This window comes from Stomoxys calcitrans, chromosome 2 (genome assembly GCF_963082655.1).
Source record: "Stomoxys calcitrans chromosome 2, idStoCalc2.1, whole genome shotgun sequence".
NCBI lineage: Eukaryota > Metazoa > Arthropoda > Insecta > Diptera > Muscidae > Stomoxys > Stomoxys calcitrans.
Window position 1 is genome coordinate 41942814 of NC_081553.1, and position 21225 is coordinate 41964038.

The following is a 21225-nucleotide window of genomic DNA, read 5'->3' on the forward strand; positions in this document are numbered from 1 at the left end:
CCATTAAATCTCTGGGGGAACATATTTTTGAACGTGCTTGATTTTCGCATATCTCTTAAAAAAATGGATAAACAGTTCCAAATTCACCTATTCTGGGTGACGGGCCAGAGATATCCTAAGGAATTGTAGAGCTGACAAGTTTGAAAAACTATGACCGACGCTCAACATTTCAGGGAAAGTGTTATCTGTGGATATGCTTCTAGCGACATGTAAGCTAAGTTTTCAGGATCAGGCCCGAAGGTCAACAAATGACAGATGGTCACAAAGAGGTGGTTGTGGACACTCCAAATTTATGTGGTCTTTCTGGGCTTGAAGAGGTCAACCGCTTTGGTGTCATTGGTTAGAACAGACGTCTGAGGCATTGTGTCCTTCACGACAAGTGACTGTCTTATCGGAAAACATGCTGAAGGTTGCAAGTAATGACTTTTGCAAAAGCTGTGAGGACGACGTCAAGGAAGCTGAGGCTATAAAACATCTGCTGTTGGCAGTCAGAAGGAGTTCCATTTTAGGTTCTCATTTCTTTGAGAACTTGTCTCATTCAGCCGATATGAACATTCTCAAGCTGTTGGGCTTTTTAAAGCGATCTGGATTGTTTAAAGCTCGAAACTAAAAGGCATATTTCTTAGCCTGTTCGTGTGAAAACGTCTGAATGAGTCTGATAACAGACTGCCACTTAAACCTAACCTAACCTGCCCACAAAATATTAAGTTTTCAAAGACATCTTTCATACAATACCATTTCTCATGTTTAACCTTTTTACCCTTTTGAGGAAACCCATAATAACTTAAAATTATCTCCCTATTAATTAAGAGATTACAAACCAAAGGGTTATGGCAACACATGCTAGCAACAAAAGTTTTTCGCAAAACATTTTGTTTTGGTTTAGGGATTTTTCAACACAAATAAAGTTTTCGCAAATTGATTACTTTTTGGTTGCAGCCAGCACACAAACTTTCTTAATGAGGTTGACGCCGTTGTTGCCATCACCTTTGCCGCTTGCATATACAACAACAAATTGAAACTCACTCAACCTATTCCTCTCTTTTCCCACCCACTTCGACACACACACACACATTCTTTAGACTATTTCCGTTTCCGTAGCACCCCCAAAAATTAATTAAACCAAACTACCAGACAGCACACAAAACTTTGTTTAGAAAATGGTTTTGGACATTTATAATGGCACCTAATGATGTCGACCTACTATTAAAACAAAAAAAAAAAACACAAAGAACAACATGGATTTTATGCCAGAGAGAAATTAAATCAACATTAAGGCAACCTTAGCAAGTTTTCTTGGTGTTCACATTTAGACGCCCTTTCGTTTATGGCGCCCAGTTCTTAATTTTATTGTCAAAAATCCACAAGAAATAACATTTGTGGTAGAGTTCAATGTCCGAAATGGTAGGGGGTTGAGCAAATTAATTCACAGTTTCATCGCAAAGAGAAAAATTATAAAAATAAACAAAGTTTCAGAATATCTTGTTGAGAAGTAAGATTTGTTTAGACGATTAACGTCCGTCCGACTAAGTCGAATTTTCGATAACCTAAACGGCGGTGGGTTTAAGTTATAGGGAGAAAAACTCCAAACATAGGCATACGAATTTATAGAGATGGTGGTAGATGTCGCTGGCATTAGTGAGCGCATAATCAAAAAATGCAAAATTTGCCCATGAAAATTCCACTAAGGAACAGGGACAAACTTCTCACATATCAATGAGTGCAGTCCGATTCAAGTTTCAGCTCAATGATAAGGGGCCTCCCTTTTATAGCCGAGTCCGAACGGCGTGCCGCAGTGGAGAGAAGTTTTACATGGCATAATACCTCACAAATGTTGCCAGCTTTAGGAGGGGAAAACCACCGCTGAAAATTTTTTCTGATGGTCTCGCCAGGATTCGAACCCAGGCGTTCAGCGTCATAGGTGGTCATGCTAACCTCTGCACTACGGTGGCCTCTTTAGGGCATAATCACCGCAATATTTTTTAATGGTCGCCTCGAAGCTTGAGACTTAAGGTCGCCATCGGAAAAACACAACAGGATATATCTAATCGATTTTTCTAAATTTCTATAGTTTTTGTTTTTGACTAATTTTACCACCAACAGGTTATGCGATAATAATTAAAGCCACCTACAAGTGACTCAAGGGACTCTATAGATTTAAAATCACTTAAGAGAGCAAAGACAAAGGTAATAGCTAGTCAATTTATGATATAATGGTTAGACCATAAGTGCATCGTGTCCTTTTCCAGATCTCAGCCTTTATCCTTCAAACCGTTGTGTAACAATAGGCAGATAACATCTGGGCAAGACAAAAGTTTTTATCCCATTGCCTTCTACCTTTCCAAATCCGTAGTGGGGATAAGACTACATGGCCATCTGCCCCCACTTTAATTCAGCCACCTTTCGATGTTCTCATCTCGTTTGTCACGTATATGTTTCGCTCGAGCCTCTGCCTCACTTTCGATAAAAAGTGAGTCTATAGACTACACCACCTATGGCAAGGCCTGTGGGCTGAGAATGATATAACTTTTAAAGTCGTCGTTATCTCTACCGAGATTAAGCACTTCGTTTGGGAGTTCGTCTACAATGTCTTGGTCAATTTTTCATTCCCTTATACGATTATAGGATGGTATTTCCCGCCTTTATCTACAATATGCGTCCGCTAGGGACATACTCACCTATATTTTTACACCTCTTTCTCCATGTTGATATTGGGGATAAGTGGTCTTTTTCGTCTTCCTCCTAAGTGATGAGTACCATCGCGGTATAGAACTTGGTTTGCGCTATTGCTTGTAAGTCTGTCGGGACCATTCCAGCAATAACAAGGTCTACGGATTCCGCCACTACACAGTAGGATTATATAATTCTTACAGCCATTATATCATTCTAGTAGGAAATCCAGGGATTTCGCTTCGCATTTCGACTGAAAGGTTATGCCCGATTTTTCAATCCTAGATAAGGTGCACGCCTCCATTAAGAGTTTGCTTTCGAGCAGGCGAAAGAGGCCAACCGAGGTATTTCATCTTCATCGTTGCATAACTTCTCCGTACAGAAAAATTCTCTTTACAGAGAAGTTCTCTCTACAAAGAAGTTTCCTCTACAGAGAAGTTCTTTCTACAGAAAAGTTCCCTCTATAGAGAATTTCTCTCTATAGAGAATTTCTCTCTATAAAGAATTTCTCCCCATAGAGAATTTCTTTATATAGAGAATTTCTCTCCATAGAGAATTTTTCTCTATAGAGAATTTTTCTCTATAGAGAATTTCTCTCTATAGAGAATTTCTCTCTATAGAGAATTTCTCTCTACAGAGAAGTGCTTATAAAGAAGAAGTTCTCTATACAGAGATATATTCTCTATAGAGAAATCCTCTCTACCGAGAAATTCTCTCCGCAGACAAAATCTCTTTGCAGAGAAATTCTCTCTACAGAGAATGTCTCTTTCCAGAGAAGTTTTCTACAGAAAAGTGCAGTCTACAGACAAGTTTTCTGTACAGAGAAGATCTCCCCACAAATAAGTTCTCTCTCTCTCTCTATTTAGAAGTTCTTTCTACTGAGAAGTTCTCTCCACAGATAAGTTCTCTCTCACGAGAAGTTTTCTCTGCAGAGAAGTTCGTTCTGCAGAGAAGTAGTCTGTACACAGAAGTTCTCTATACAGAGAAGTTCTCTCTAACGAGAAGTTCTCTATTCGGAGATGTTCTCCTTAAAGAAAGGTTCTCTCCATAGGCAAGCTTTCTCTACAGAGAAGTTCTCTCTACAGAGAAGTTCTCTCTACAGAGAAGTTCTCTCTACAGAGAAGTTCTCTCTACAGAGAAGTTCTCAATACAAAGAAGTTCTCTCTACAGAGAAGTTCTCTTTACAAAGAAGTTCTCTTTACAAAGAAGTTCTCTCTACAGAGAAGTTCTCTCTACCGAGAAGATCTCTCTACAGTGTAGATCACCCAACAGAATAGTTCTATCTGCAGAGAAGATCTCTCTACAGAGAAAATCTCTCTACGGAATAATTTTCTCTACAGAGAAGTTCATTCTACAGAGAAGTTCTCTCTACAAAGAAGTTCTCTCCACAGAGAAATTCTCTCTACTGAAAAGTTATCTTTACGATGAAGTTCTCTCTACAGAAAAGTCCTCTCTACAGAGAAGTTCTCTCTACCGAGAAGATCTCTCTACAGTGTAGATCACCCAACAGAATAGTTCTATCTGCAGAGAGTATCTCTCCACAGAGAAAATCTCTCTACGGAATAATTCTCTCTACAGAGAAGTTCTCTCTACAGAGAAGTTCTCTCTACAGAGAAGTTCTCTCTACAGAGAAGTTCTCTCTACAGAAAAGTTCTCTCTACAGAGAAGTTCTCTCTACAGAGAAGTTCTCTCTACAGAGAAGTTCTCTCTACAGAGAAGTTCTCTCTACAAAGAAGTTCTCTCTACAAAGAAGTTCTCTCTACAAAGAAGTTCTCTCTACAAAGAAGTTCTCTCTGATACAGATAGGTTCTCTCTACAGGGAGGATAGGTTTTCTTTACAGAGAAGTTATCTCTACAGAGAACTTCTCTCTGCAGAGAAGTTCTCTCTACAGAGAACTTCTTTCTACAGAGAACTTCTCTATACAGAGAAGTTTTCAATACAAAGAAGTTCTCTCTACAGAGAAGTTCTCTCTACAAAGAAGTTCTCTCTACAGAGAAGTGCTCTCTACAAAGAAGTTCTCTCTACGGAGAAGTTCTCTCTACAAAGAAGTTCTCTCTATTCTACACCGATGTATCTCCCATCAGTGTTGTCAGTACAAAGTAGGAGATTGTCACCCTTGAACTAGGGGTGCATGCCATTGGTTGACCCACTTACCTCTTCGACATGACATTAACGCTGAACGTCCAGTGTGAACATTTGTGCGGACACTTAACAAGCCACCAGCGCTTTAAATGCATTGACGGTAAGGTCACGAACTATCTTAGAGTGTAACGAGACGACGCAGTCTGAGATAAGTAAGTGGGCAACGGATGCGCATGTAGCACTGTGGAACAGTAACACGACGAAACGCTTGTGAGCTAATACGCATCGTTTGAAAATGAGGCAATTATTGGAGAACAACATGGCTTCCGGTATAATTTTGGTCACATAGGTCTACGGGCGCGCTAAGGCAGAATAGGCGGCAAGGATAGAGTGTTTATTAGAGGGGGGTTAACTTTTTAGTGGTTCTCAAAATCATATTCTATGACAGATTTTAAGATTTTCTGCTAAGAAGCCATGAGTCTAAAATCCACATATTGCATCAGTTTCAGTAACAGATACAGATTTTTATTTGAGAGAAAAAAAAAAACATTTTTTTGAAAACCTGAACTTGATTTTGATTTTAGGCCCACGGTTTCCTTGACAGAAAATTTTAGATTATGATTTGACAACCGTTTTGTGAGTATTTTTTTGGCTCTTATAAATTTACTCATCCTAGTTTGTGGCGAAGACGATGATGAAACATTTCGTATTACAATGCCCGACCTTCGCAGCTATCACAATTCGGCATTTGGGTGCGGATTTGATAACAGACTTTAACCAATTTGTCGTAGATTTTGATTTTGACATCCGTTTTCTGAGTATTTTTTGGCTCTTACAAGTTTACTCATCCTAGTTTGTAAGGACTGTGGGGTAGGCGATGAGACGTTGGAACATTTCGTATTGCAATGCCCGGTCTTCGCAGCTAACACATTTCGGCACTTGGGCGCAAATTTGGTAATAGACTTGAATCAGTTCCTGATATAGATTTTTTCTGGACTATTTTTCGGATTTAGAGCGCACAAGCCTATTACTTGTTGAGGTTATGTTCATTGTGTCATGAGGTGGATTAAATTCCAAACGCTCTTTTCAACCCAACCTAACCTCTACACCTCTGTTCCAAAATATACCCACTGAATAACGTGTTAACCTATTTGTTTACTTATCCATCAAAAACCCTGCAAAAACATATTTGCCAACCTCTAATAAAGTTAATTTCATTCGCACCATTATTGTTTGTCATTGTGAAAAATTGTGGCCTAGGTAAAAACTGAAATAAATAACAACTAATTTCTTAAAAGGCATTAAGAACAGATTGTATCGATAATGTAATGCGAGTGAATTCCTCAAAAAAAAAAAAATCACTTCGAAACAATTTCAATGAATTATAAGGATAACAAACTTAACTTTAGCACCGTCATCGTCGGCGTTGCCCCTCATCAACATTCCCATTACCTACTGACGCACAACAAAACAGGCAAGCCGACGTTGTTGTTATAGTGACACGAAAGTGTCATTTATTAGTTTCAACAACAATGGAGCCAAAGCCAAAGAATTGTGGCAATCCATCAAAAGCGTGGCATACAGGAAACACTAATGAGGACACCGCCAGTCACTGGCAGTCAGTCACTCGAGAGTGCGGGCGGTGTATTGGGATTAGAAATCACTTTCGATGTCGACCATAACATGGTAGAGCATTGGGCTTTTATTTGTTTAACCAACAGTGTCAAAAATCCATTAAAACGTATTGCGTCCGCTCGCTTGCTTTTGCCTTAGCTAAGGGCGTAGCTTGGGGTTGGCGAACCTTCACATATCCTGTGGTAAATATTTTCACTTTCCTTTGAAAAACGTCAAGTTTTGAAGGTACGCTGTACGCAGGTGATAATGTGGGGTTGTCGTGTTTTGGCATTTTAAATAAATCAATGTTTTAAATTTCTTACTGACATATTGTCAGTCTACGTTTCCTAATCGCAAACGAGGTTTTTTTTATGACATCTAAGGACACCTCATTTGTCTATACTGCTTGGGGTCCCACCGTTCCTATTTTCATGTTTTCGAATCATATTCGTGTTTGATTTCAATCAAGGGTATGGCATGATTTATTGTCTATTGGCCTTGAGGTTTTGTATGTAAAAGCGAAAATAGTTCATAGTTTTTATGGTAGCAGTTGTACTTGTAGTTTCAAATAACAAAATGGGGCCAACTTGAAAACCATATAAATAACTCAGTCTTATTGAGAGTCAATTCAAATTTAAAATAGCTTTATAGTGGGCTTATATGACAGTTCTATAAAGGACATCTGTCAAATAAGCCTACTTAAACGGTACTTTAAGTTTTGTGAATATGGGCATAGATATTAAAATATAAAGTAAAAAAACTGAAGGGGAACGTCCCACCGAAACGGACATCTACACCAATCGACACAATATGGGCTTTAAATGAAAGGTATTTGGTGGTAGAACACGAATTTGATATACATATTAAGGGTCATGTAGGTGGAGGCCTGGAGTCAAAAATTGGAAGGGGAACGCCCCACCCAAACGGGCATCTAGGGCAATCGGTGTAATATGAGCCACAATGGAACACGAATTTGATATAAATATTAAGGGTCATGTAGGTGGAGGCCTGGAGTCAAAAATTGGAAGGGGAACGCCCCACCCAAACGGGCATCTAGAGCAATCGATGCAATATGGGCCACAATGGAACACGAATTTGATATAAATATTAAGGGTCAAGAAGGTGGAGGCTTGAAGTCAACAATCGGAAGGGGAACGCCCCACCCAAACGGGCATCTCGGCCAATCGGCGCAATATGGGCGGTAATGAATGGTTTTTGGTGTTGAAACACGAATTTGATATAAATATTAGGGGTCAAGTAAGTGGTGGCTTGTAGTCAACAATCGGAAATGAAAAGCCCCACCCAAAGGGGCATCTAGACCAATAGGTACAAAATGGGTCTTAAACGAAAAGTATTTCGTAGTACAGCACAAATTTGATATAAATATTAGGGAACAAGAACCTGGAGTCTGTCCACCCAAAAAAATTCCCATTTAACATAATAAAACTAAAATTTTTTGAATTTTTTAATTTTAGATATCTATTTTTTATACCCACTCCTGCCTTCAGTGGCTTTAAACGTCGATTTCCGACCTATAAAACATATATCCTCGATCCTTGTAAAATTCTAAGATGGTTCGAAGATGGACCATATCGGACTGCAACTTTATAAATCCCTAAATATAGAACCAGCATTTTTTGGACGAATAGTAGGCGCATTTATTGCTCGATTCTGCTGAACTTGGCACAGCGAGTTCTGTTAGGTCCCTCGACATCCATACCGAGTATGGATTGGATGGGACCATATTTGAATATTGAAAATGCATGAACATTCCATTCCATATATGCCGCCCACACATTTAAGCTGATTTTGCTAAAATCTAGCGCAGTGATTTGTGTTTGACTCTTAGACGTGGTTATCAAGTATGTAAATATAGTCCGTCTAAACTATATTTTGTCATTGCTGCCATATATACCGATCTTCCGATTTCAGGTCTTGGGGCTTTTATGGCCCCAAGACCAATTATTACCCGATTGCGCTGAAATGCAGCACAGTGAGTTGTGCAGCGAGTTCTGTTAGGACACTCGACATCCATACTGAGTATGGTTTGGGTAGGACCATATTTGAATATTGCAAAGGCTTCAACATTCCATTCCATATATACCGACCCCAGATTTAAGCTGATTTTGCGATTCACGATTTGAAATGAAGCGCAGTGATTTGTGTTAGACATTTCGACATTGCTGCCAAATATGCCGATCTTCCGATTTCAGGGCTTTTATGGCCCCAAGACAATTTATTACCCGTTGGCGTGAAATGCAGCATAGTGAGTTGTGTTAGACCCCTTGACATCCGTACCGAGTATTGTCAACAGCGGTGGCCGCAGTAGCCGAGTTGGATGTGTACTCGCTTAACCAGTGCGGAAAATGCAGCATAGTGAGTTGTGTTAGACCCCTAGACATCCGTACCGAGTATTGTCAACAGCGGTGGCCGCAGTAGCCGAGTTGGATGTGTACTCGCTTTACCAGTGCGGGTTCTTCGTAGGCTTGATTTTCACCAGAGGTATGTTTTGTCGCTACCGTGGTATCACAATAGACAAAAAATGTCTATGTGAATTTGTTAAGATAATAGACTCTCATTTAACCTAACCTAACCTAAGTATGATCAAGATTGGACCATATTTGGATATATCTGCCATATATACCCATCTTCCGATTTTCGGTCTTGGGCCCATAAAGGAACATTTAATACCCGATTTCGATGAGATCCAGCACAGTGAGTAGTGTCAGGCCCCACAGCAACCCTACCGAGTATGGGAGGCCCATACAAAGCGCTTTTATTACGCGACTTCTCCAAAATATACCGTAGTGAGTTCTGTTAGGATCCTCGACATCTGTACCGAGTATGATCAAAATCGGACTGTATTTGGATGTAGCTGACATATATACCGATTTCCCGATTTAAGGTCTTGTAACTATAAAAGGTGAATTTTTACCCGATTTCACTTAAATTCGGCACAATGAGTTGTATTATGATCCACGATCCATACGTACCCAGCATGGTCTAGATCGAACTATATTTGAATATAGTTGACATATACATCGATTTCCCGATTTAGCCTCTAAGGCCCATAAAAGCAGCGTTTATTACCCGATTTTGTGAAATTTAGCGAGGTGAGCTATGTAAGGCTTTTCGTCTTCCGGGATTAATATGTCCCAGATCGGTCTGTTTTGATTTGGCTGCCATATAGACCGATCTTTCAATTCAAGATTTTGGGACTATAAAACGCGGATTTATTTCCAGAAAGAACGGGGGAAAACGTACGTGTGGTGCCGCAATTGGTACCAATTGGTACTTTTTTTTACGGATTGAGCTGGAGCTCTTAAAATTGCAATACTGTTATAGCTTGACAACTTGAGGTTTCCGATCGGATACCTGCGACGACACTTGAGGTCGAGTACGAGGCACTGCTGCCAGCGGCACAGTCTTGGATTGACTGTATTCTAGTATTGCCATCTGGAAGATCTTGTTACTCGGATGGATCAAAACTGGAGGACAGAGCGGGCCTGGAGAATATATTGAGAACCCAGGTTACTCAGTATCGCGAGGACGTCGATTATGAACATCTTTACGGACAGTAAACGGACCATTAGTCCATCCATTATATAAAAATTAAAGGGTTGCCCTTTGTTTGTTTGTCTGTTCCGAATAGACTCAAAAACGTCTAAACCGATTTTCATGAAATTTTCACAGATGGTAAGGTTTGGCCCCGCTGAAAATAGCGTACTACATTTTCTGATATTCGAAGGGGGCCGGGCCTTCCCCCCAACAACAATTTTCAAAAACGCCAGATCTCGAAGATGAGTGCATCGATATAAGCGAACTTTTGTATACCACCTATGGTACCCAAAAACAAGAAATTCGTACAAATAACCTGGGGGACGCCCCATCCCAAAACCCCCTCGAACGGACATGTTTAGCGATTTTGACAATATGGGTATCAAATGAAAGGTATTTACGAGTAAAGTACGAACTTGACATAACAATACGGACAGACGTGTCGTGGGGCCCGCCCCATCCCCAAAAGCCGACCAAAAATTACAAGTTTACCGATTGAGGCAATATGGGTATCAAATGAAAGGTTATTAGAAGTAGACTAAGAAAGTTATATAAAAATTCGGCGTCAAATCCCAGGTGGCCGCCCCACCCTAAAAATCACCACAATCGAACATGTAGGCCGATCGGGACAATATTGGACACTTAAGGTGCTTTAAAGTAGAATACGAAACTCATAGAAAAGTTTGGGATCTATTCCCAGGCGGGGCGCCCCACCCTAAATTATACACCAAATGAACATGTTACCCAAACGGGCCAAGAATGAACTCAAACGAAAGGTATTTCAGAGTAAAAGACCAATATTACATTAAAATTTTCAAAAACTCCAAAACTCGGAGATGAGTGCACCGATTTAAGCGAAATTTTGTATGCCATTTTATGGTTCTCAAAGCTCGAAATTGTTGCAAATAACCTGGGGGGACGCCCCATCCCAAAACCCCCTTGAACGGACATGTTTACCGATTGGGACAATATGGGTATCAAATGAAAGGTATTTACGAGTGAACTACGAACTTGGTATAACAATTCGACCCCACGTGTCGGTGGGGTCCGCCCCACCCCCAAAAGCCGACCAAAAATTACAAGTTTACCGATTGGGGCAATATGGATATCAAATGAAAGGTAATTGGAAGTAGAGTGCGAAACTTATATAAAAAATTGGGGTCAAGTCTTAAGAGACCCGCCCCACCCCAAATATCGCCCCCAAACGGACATATTAGACGATCGGGATAATATGGGAATCAAACGACAGGTACTTGAGAGTAGAATACGAAACTTAAACAAAAGTTTGGGATCTATTTCCAGGCGGGTCGCCCCAACCCAAAATTATGCACCAAATGGACATGTAAACCGAACGTGGCAATAAGGTATTCAAACGAAAGGTATTTGAGAGTAGACGACGAAAATTATATAAAAAATTTCGATTAAATCCCGGGATGTCGCCCCCTCCTTAAATGGTCATGTCTATCAAACGAGACAATATGGGATTCTAATGAAAGTCTCAGATAGTTAAAAACGAATATAAATAATTTTAAAATTTAGACCATGTCAAAAAGGGATCGCAAATACTTATGAGCACACTGGACCAGCTAGTAAATGAAAAAAGTTCTGCCCTACCGAACTAAATGATGTTTAATTGTTTTTTTTTCCTATGTTTAAAATCCAATATTGTTAGACTAATCACCGTAAAAACGTATACAAAATTACAACAAGTGCAATAACAAATCTCCAAACTAACCGTTAAAGGACCTCACATAGCCAAGAAATTATTTATAATCCTTATTGCCATAACCTCACAACATGCAACAAAAATCCAACAGTACATAAAGCCCAAGAATCTAAAATAATAGATACACACCTCAACAATATGTTATTCCCTACTTTAAACGTCTTTGTATGCCAGATAATATATCGAGGATTTTGCATAACAAACAGTAAAAGGAAAACAAGACATCCCAAAAGGGAGTAGAAGGAGGAAGTAAGAAATAAATGAAAACAGCTGCCATGATTCCTTAAAACAAGCAAAGACAAAATGCTCGTAGCAAATTCACCATACAGTCAGCCAGCCAGCCAGCCAGCCACTTGAGAAAAAGGCAAATAAAGATACAGATTTCATAGACCTAAGAAGGAAGATGAGGTGGTTTCTTGTGTTGTGTATGTGTGCGAATGTTTTTGAGCTACTGCTGTATAGTTGTAATCTTTGCAATATGATTCCTCGCTCCGGTGTTTAAGGAACTGTTTTCCATTGCAACCATCATCAAGCAGTTGTGTCAGCAGAACAGCAAAAATTAAAACTCCTGAAGGGATACACAAAAGAGAGAGGGCCAACATACACTGATACACACATATACATAAAAAAAAACAAAAGAACAATGAACTGTTGCTAGAGCAAGAAAAGGAAAGAGGTTAAAACATATAGCAGTCCTTGCGTCTGTGTTTGCCATGGGGAACGAATGTGTCACAGTGGAAAAAATACGCCAACAAGGAAAGAGGATAGGAGAGTGCCTAAGCATAAACTGTAAAAACAGGGCTAACCTAAGAATATGAGGTCAAACAGGGCAGAAGGTGTAGGTATCCTTTATAATGTTCCAACTTCTATAGTTGGGTGTTAATAAAAGTTGGGTAATCGCATACACATCCTCTGAATAATCCAACTCGATCAACCAGGTGTTACAATAATCACGTTGGGAACATTACAACGATTTTTATATGCTGGCTTATACAAAACTACTCAGCCCATTTTATTCCCATTTTTAACCACTGTGCCATCTTACGTCAAAACCCAGAAATGTGCAGAAAGAAGCTCATCACAAACAAAAGGCAGCAATTATAAAATGATTTTGTTCTTGCGTCTTACGAAACAGGTAAGTAAGGAAGCCGCAGCAGCAGCAGTTGTTAGGTGGTAGTCATGGCAGACGAAACGGAATTTAATATGAATGACTGTCGGTTTGACTAGAGCAGTCGGTTGTAGTCAAAGTGCAGTAGATATTTTCACATCCTAGAATTTGATTTTCTACAGCATTCCATAGATAATAATCAAACGAAGCGTAATATTAGCCTTTTTTCTGAATCTTCAGGGACTTACAAGGAATGCAGGTTGTTTTCTTTTGTTGAAAGTTTAGAAAATGTTGTGTGGGACTATATGTATTCATATACGTAAATAGACAGATGTTGAAAGAAATCATAGCTTCTTGGGAAGAATATGTGCTCTTAACTTAAAACTTAATTCCAATTTTTAAGGGAGTTTAAGGTGTGCCATTTAAACAAAATATCTTACAGCAAGTAAAATTTTGACATTTTGACAACATTTTTTTTAAAAAAGGAAATTTAGACAAAATTTCTCTTGAAAAATGAAAATTTCTTTGAAAAAAAGGAAATTTTAACAAAATTTCCCAGAGAAATGCCATATTATTTTTATTTCCCATAGAAATGAAATTTTGATACATTTTTCCAAGAAATAAAATTTTGGCAAAATTTTTATTTTAGGAAAGAAATTTCAACAAAGATTGCCACTAAATTGCTAATAGAAATTTTATTTTGACAAAATATCCCATCAAAATGAAATTTTTATAAAATTATCAAATTTTGACAAAATTTCTCAAAAGAATGAAATTTGGACATATTTCCCATTCAAACTAAAAAAAATTGCCATAGAAGGAAATTCCGACAAAATTTCTCATAGAAGGAAAATCCGACAAAATTTCGCAAAGAAAGTAAATTTTGACAAAATTTTCCATAAAAAAAATTCCCAAAATTGCCATACTAAAAAGAAATTTCTCAGGGAAAGAAATTGCCACAAAATTTCCCATGGAAAAGAAATTTTGACAAAATTTTCCATGAAAAAAAAGATGACAAAATTTGCCATGGAATATAAATTTTTACAAAACGTGCCATGGAATAGCAATTTGGGCCAAATTTTCCCATAAAAATGGGAACTTTGTCGAAATTCCCCATAAAATTGGGAACTTTATCAAAAATTTCCCAAAAAATTTTAACCTTATCAATGTTATCCAAAATGGATAACATGGTATTTTATCAAAATGTTAAAGAGAAATGGAATTTTGTTAAAAGGCAATTTTTAAAAAATTTCCAATATAATAAAAATTTTGGACAAAAATTCCCTATGAAAAGATAATCCCGCCCGAATTCGAACCTGGGCACACGGGGTAACACCAAGAGCCGTTGCCGTTGTCTAGCATTCGAAGCCATCAATACAACTTCCAGCAGATGCATAGAATCATATGTACCACGGAAATAGTGTAATTGTCGCAGAAAGAAAATCCGTCATTACACAAAACACATGCATTGAGAAAAAATACGGATAATATACAGGGTTATAGAGCGTGGTTAATGTGGTAATTGTTTCCTTTTTCCATTTGCAAAGAAAATTTTCGATCTCGTCTCGAAAGCGAAACAAACAAAAATTTTTCATGTAAATGAAAATTTGACTGAATTTCCCATAGAAATTAAATTTTACAGAATTTTCACTACAATGAAATTTCTCTTGGAAAATTCACCATGGAAAGGAAATTTAGACAAAATTTCCAATGGAAAGAAATTTTGACAAAATTTGACATGGAATAGAAAATTGAACCAAAATTTCTCATAAAAATGGGAACTTTGTCAAAATTTCCCAAAGAAATGGAAATATGAACAATAAGTTCCATAAAAATGAAATTTTGTTAAAATTTCCCAATAAAAGGAAATTTTGAAAAAAAAATTAAATTTTCACCTAATTTTCCATAAAAATTAAGTTTTGACAAATTTTCTTCTTCTTATAAAAAAATTTGAAATTTGAAAAATTTGAAAAAAATTATTTTCACAAAATTTCCGATAAAATTAAAATTTTGACAAAATTTCCCAAAGAAAGGAAATATTTGATAAAGTTTCCCATGGAATATAATTTAATATTATTTCCCATGGAATGAACATTTTTTATAAAATTTTTCTTAGAAACAAAATTTTGACAAAATCTTGAAAAACTTCCCATAGAAATGTAATTTTGACATAATTTCTTGCTAAGGTTGTTAAATCGCACGATCTAGGTAGCCAATTGACCGGTCCCGAACGTGAAATAAAGAGTTCACCGAACTCGCCTCACAATAAGTCCATTGTTACGCGTGCTGTGTGATATGAGGCACCGTCTTGTTGAAACCACATGTTACGCAAGTCAATCTCTTGCATTTTGGGCAAAAAAAAGTTGGATATCATCTCACGGTAGCGCTCACCATTCACAGCTACGTTATGATTCGTATCATCTTTGATAAAGTACGGTCCAATGATGCCACCAGCCCATTAACCGCACCAAACTGTGACTTTTTTCTGGATGCATTGGTAGCTCTTGCAATGCTTCTAGCAGATCTTCAATCAAAAATCGTCAATTCTGCTTATTGACGTACTCATTGAGCCAATCAATGACCATAAGACGATTCATGGTAAATTATAGACCAAATTGAAGATGTTTGACAGTGAAACAAACACTAAATGTGCGTGAGCTGTTTAAGGTAGTGTTGCCAAAAAGATAATAGCTAAAAATCACCTTTTAGAAACGAAATTTTGACAAAGGTTACAATAGAATGAAATTTTCACAAAATTACCGATAAAATTAATTGAAAAAATTTCCCATAGAAATACAATTTTGACAATTTTCCTATAAAAAGAAAATATTGAAAAAATTTTCCATAGAACGGATCTTTGAACAAAATTTTTATAGAAAGGAAATTTTTATAAAATTTCCCATAGAATAGATATTTTTGACAAAATTTCCAATAGAATAGAAATTTTTTACAAAAGTTCCCAAAAAAGTGAATATTGACAAAGTTTTCCTTAAATATGAAATTTTGACGAAATTTCCCTTAGATATGAAATTTTGACAAAATTCCCCATAGAACGAAAATTTGGAAAAAATTTCCTAGAGAACGAAAATTTGGACAAAATTTTTCATAAAAAGAAACTTATAAAGTTATTGGTTATTGTGGTAACTGTATCATAGATGCAAATACAACATACCAACCAAATTGAAGATGTTTGACAGTGAAACAAACACTAAATGTGCGTTAGCTGTTTAATCTAGTGTTGCCAAAAAGATAATAGCTAAAAATCACCTTTTAGAAACGAAATTTTGACAAAGGTTACAATAGAATGAAATTTTTACAAAATTACCGATAAAATTAATTGAAAAAATTTCCCATAGAAATACAATTTTGACAATTTTCCCATAAAAAGAAAATATTGAAAAAATTTCCCATAGAACGGATCTTTGAACAAAATTTTTATAGAAAGGAAATTTTTATAAAATTTCCCATAGAAAGGATATTTTTGACAAAATTTCCAATAGAATAGAAATTTTTTACAAAAGTTCCCAAAAAAGTAAATATTGACAAAGTTTTCCTTAAATATGAAATTTTGAACAAATTTCCCTTAGATATGAAATTTTGACAAAATTCTCCATAGAACGAAAATTTGGAAAAAATTTCCCAGAAAACGAAAATTTGGACAAAATTTTTCATAAAAAGAAACTTTTTTTTAGTTATTGGTTATTGTGGTAATTGTATCATAGATGCAAATACAACATACCAACGCACGGCCCTTGAAGCCATCAAAATGATTGAAAAGCCTTCTAATCAAAGACGAAACGCGTCCCATAGTGGGTGGTGTGTGTTGATATCTTTGGCTTTCCTTTTTCATTTGCATCTCCTTTTCCATTTGTAAAATTTAATAATCTCGCCCTAACAGGCAAAAAAAAACTTAAAAAATTAAAGAAACTTGATAAAATTTCCCACTGAAAGGAAATTTTTGACAAAATTTCCATAGAAAGGAAATTTTTGACAAAATTTCCATAGAACGTAAATTTTGACAAAATTTCCCATATTAAGGAAATTTTTACAAAATTTTAAATAGAAAAGGAATTTTTGACAAAATTTCCGTAGAACTGAAATTTTTGATAAATTTTTAAAAACCCGGCGTGAACATCAGAAAACTTTTCAGCGGTGGTTATCCCCTTACTCATGCTGACTACATTTGTGAATAATCCTGCCATGCTAAAACTACTCTACCAAATGTTGTCGCTATGCGGCAAGCCGTTTGTACTCGGCAAAAGAAGGCGCCTTAACGTTGAGCTTTATCTTTAATCGGAGTAATCGAAGTGAAAGAAGTAACCCCTGTTCATCAAGGGAATGTTCACAAAAAAAAGTAGAAAAATTTCCTTAGATATGAAATCTGTTCTTAATTTTGACCAATGATATTTTAAGAATATTTCCCACTACAAAGAAGGTCCAAAAAAATAAATTCGTATAAGGAGGCCAGCGTAGCGGAGGTTAGCATGTCCGGCCTATGAACGCCTGGGCGAGACCATCAGAAAAAATTTTCAGCGGTGGTTTTCCCCTCCTAATGCTGACAACATTTGTGAGGTATGTAAAACTTCTCTCCAAAGAGGTGTCGCACTGCAGCACGCCGTTCGGACTCGGCTATAAAAATGAGGCCCCTTATCATTAAGCTCAAACTTGAATCGGACTGCACTTATTGATATGTGAAAAGTTTGCCCCTGTTCCATAATTTCATAAAAATGAAATTATGATCAATATATCCCATGGAAATGAAATTTTTACAAGATGTCCTATCAAAATGAAATTTTGACAAAATTTCCTATAGCAAGAAAAATTTTGACAGCATTTTCTTTAGCAAGCAAAATTTTGATAACCAGAAAAATCTTTTAAAAAATTTCCCATACAAATTTTTGGTATATGTTTGGAGAAGCTATTCCCTAGACAGCGAATGCAATTAGTTTCCCTTACCCCTTAATAACCAAAAATTGGCCAAATCCATGTCATCTTTTGTGGCATACATGGGTAAAAGTTTCTGCTCTGTAATGTTTTCATTATCTTTTGGAGTTGGTTATGGAAGTCTTTGTATAAAAATCAAGTTATGGCATAACTTTGTCTTTCCGCTTTTGTGCTTTTATTTTGTTTACGTATGGGGCTTTGTCGACCAAATAAGAATACGTTTCACAACGATGTGATAGTTTATAACTGCACCGTGTAACCACGAGGAGAAATTAATTTGTGAAAAAGCGGAAAATTATGTGATGTTATTGATAAACGCAATAAAGAAACAAAGGGATGTTAGAAACGAATTTTCCACAAAAAGAAATTGGGGATGTGATAAGAAGTAGGTGCGCGAGTAAATGAAGTCGTAAAAAACCACCATGAAGTATGAAGAGGTTAAGAAAGATGGAATTAGTAGACTGCAGTGCTAAAATCAAACAATTCTGCCTATAGAGGTAAGCTAATGTGCTGTCTGATACAAACAGTGTACTGAGGATATGGAGAAACATTTTTAAACATAGGGTAATAGTGACGACGTCTGGCCAATACCTGTCAAATGAGTCACAAATAACGGTAACACGGCTCAAGTACAACAAGGCAGCTGGAGCCGATGGGTTGCCCATGCCAATTTTGGCCCATGAACATTGCATTTGAGAACAGGGGAAAGGCTATTTTATCAGGAGAAGGAATAGTAGGGCTGAGGGCTGTCCGATTTAGGTCTAAGTTAAATGATAAGGGTTCTCCATTTAATAGCCGAGTCCGGACAATGTGCTGCAGTGCAACACCTTTTTTGGGAGTAGTTTTTGGATTCTATGCAAGACATACCACCTTACAAATGTCACCAGTATTAGGAGGGGACAACCACCAATTACCGTCGAAAAAAAATTTTTCTGGTGTTCTCGCCAGGATTTGAAGCCTAATCTGTGCGCTACGGGTAAAAATGACAGTAACACGCCTCAAGTACACCAAGGTAGCAGGAGCCGATGGGTTACAGCTGCATAAACTGAAGTCGACTCTATAAGGGGAGGGTAGAATTAGTTTTGATGATTTAAAACTCTTAATACTCAGTTTTATGCCCAAAAAACGGGAAAATATTATATCAGATAAAATCTGGCCAAATCTAAATAAATTGGTCAAAATTTGTCAATAGGTCAAAAACCCTTTCAAGGAATTAAACATTTTCTTGTTCGATTTTCATCACTGTTCTTAACTATCCTGCCTTGCTTTAGTTACTGTCAGTTCCCATTAATTTTGATTTCAGAGATTTTTCTACATCCATCAAGTGTGCGATGATGAACTATTAGTGGCTGTATGGTAGGAAGAACGAACGATCATAGTGAGACATAAAAGTCCTAACGAAGCGCCTGAATTCCAATTCATAGGAGATATTATTAAGTTTACGGTACTTTTATGGCATGTAAGAGCAACATCTATGGAAAACCGACTAAATGCCACCATGCTACTATGAAGTACGAGTTTTTTTTTTTTTTTATACAAGCATTGCAGCAAAGAATAGCAATTTCGAGGCAGACAGATATTAACTGTCATTAGACATCTTTCATTGGCAACAAGAATAATGATGGCAACAAGAACGACGAACTACTAGTAGTACTGGCAGCCATCATTACCAAAAACTACCAATTCAACTTCACGGATAAGCACAGACAATGACAAAAAAAAACACATCCAAAGTTGTAAGGCTGGCACAGTGGGAAGAAAATATAAAAATTAGAAAATTAAAAAAAAAAAATTGGACAAGGAAAGAAAGAATTTTTAAAAACAACATATACAGCAAATCTGCAGTCAGTAGTAACAAACAGTGTAATAAGGCGGCAGAGATAGCACAACGGGAAAAAATAAACAAGATGTCCTTAGTACGGGTATAATTACTTGAATATATATAGTAAACAATCTGGATACAGAGTTTGCGCAGGATTGGAAAAAGATTTTTTATACCCCACCATAGGATGGGGGTATACTAATCTAGTTATTCCGTTTGTAACACCTCGAACTATTCTATAGTCTCGACATTCTGAGTCGATCTAGCCATGTCCGTCCGTCTGTCGAAATCACGATAGCGGTCGAACGCGTAAAGCTAGCCGCTTGAAATTTTGCACAGATACTTAATATTAATGTAGGTCGTTGGGGATTGCAAACGGGCTATATCGGTTCAGATTTGGATACAGCTCCCATATAAACCGATCTCCCGATTTGAATTCTTGAGCCCCTATAAGCCTCAATTTTCGTCCAAATTGGCTAAAATTTTGCACATAGTATTCTATTATGACTTTCAACAACTGTGCCTCGTATGGTCCAAATCGGTCTATAACCTGATATAACTCCCATATAAACCGATCTTCCGATTTGACTTCGTGAGACCTCACAAGCCGCGATTTTTACTCGATTCGAAAAAATTTGCTAAAATTTAAGTACAAAAAAACTTATCTGACTACCCAGTATTAACGCTACAGTTGCCGATGGGTTGCTGCGGTGGCTAAGCTATTCAAAAAGGAAGGTGAAGATATTTCTTTTCAATCCTTTCCGATTAAAGTTTTCAGACTGCAACAAACAGTATGAGGCCAAAATAGCAGCAATGCGGACTAAATAGTAACAAGGCAAAGGGAGCCGATGGGTTACCCCAAGAAATTTGTATTTAAAATGAAGGGAGCCGACAAGGATTTCTCCCACTCAGTCACTGACAATAATATTGGGCTTTTTTTTACCTACAAGCGATGAGATTAAATTTTATTGTACTGAGGCTAAAGAACAATAAGGCAGAAATAGCCGATGGGTTGCCGACATGAACGTAGAAACTCCAGAAAAATTTAAACGGCCCAGCATTTGAAAAATTTCATTATTTTTAATAAAATTTGCTAAAATATAGGTAAAAAAAATGTACTACCCATTATTGACGCTACAGTCGCCGATGGGTTGCTGCGGTGCCTAAGCTGTGCAAGACGGAAGGTGGAGAGATTTCTTCAGATTCCATCTCGATGAAAGTATTCAGACTGCAGCAAACAGTATGAGTTCAAAGTAACAGCAATGCGGACTAAAGAGTAACAAGGCAAAGGGTGCCGATGGGTTACCACCAGAATTTTGTATTTAAAAAGAAGGAAGTTGACAAAGATTTCTGCCACTCAGTTACTGACAAAAGTATTGGGCTTTTACCTACTAGCGATGAGATTAAAATATATTGTATAGCCGATGGGTTGCCGGCATGAGCGTAGAAAGGTCAGAAAATTTTTAGCCCTCCGGCATTTTAAAAAAGTCATATATTTTGATAAAATTTGGTAAAAAAAATTGTTGGACTTCCCAGTATTAACGCCACAGTTGCTGATGGTTTGCTGCGGTGGCTAAGCTTTCAAAGCGGAAGATGAAGAGATATCTTCATATTCCTTACCAATGAAAGTATTCAGACTGCAGCAAACAGTATGAGGTGAAAATAAAAGCGATGCGAACTAAAGAGTAACAAGGCTTAGG

The 21225-nt window shown here is 37.2% G+C and overlaps 1 protein-coding gene across 1 annotated transcript in view; it reads right to left on the minus strand.

Moving 5' to 3' along the window:
- The window catches only part of LOC106095701 (mucin-2), a 304912-nt gene that overhangs the window by 170829 nt on the left and 112858 nt on the right, over nt 1-21225 (minus strand). The gene's annotated exons all lie outside the window — the stretch shown is intronic.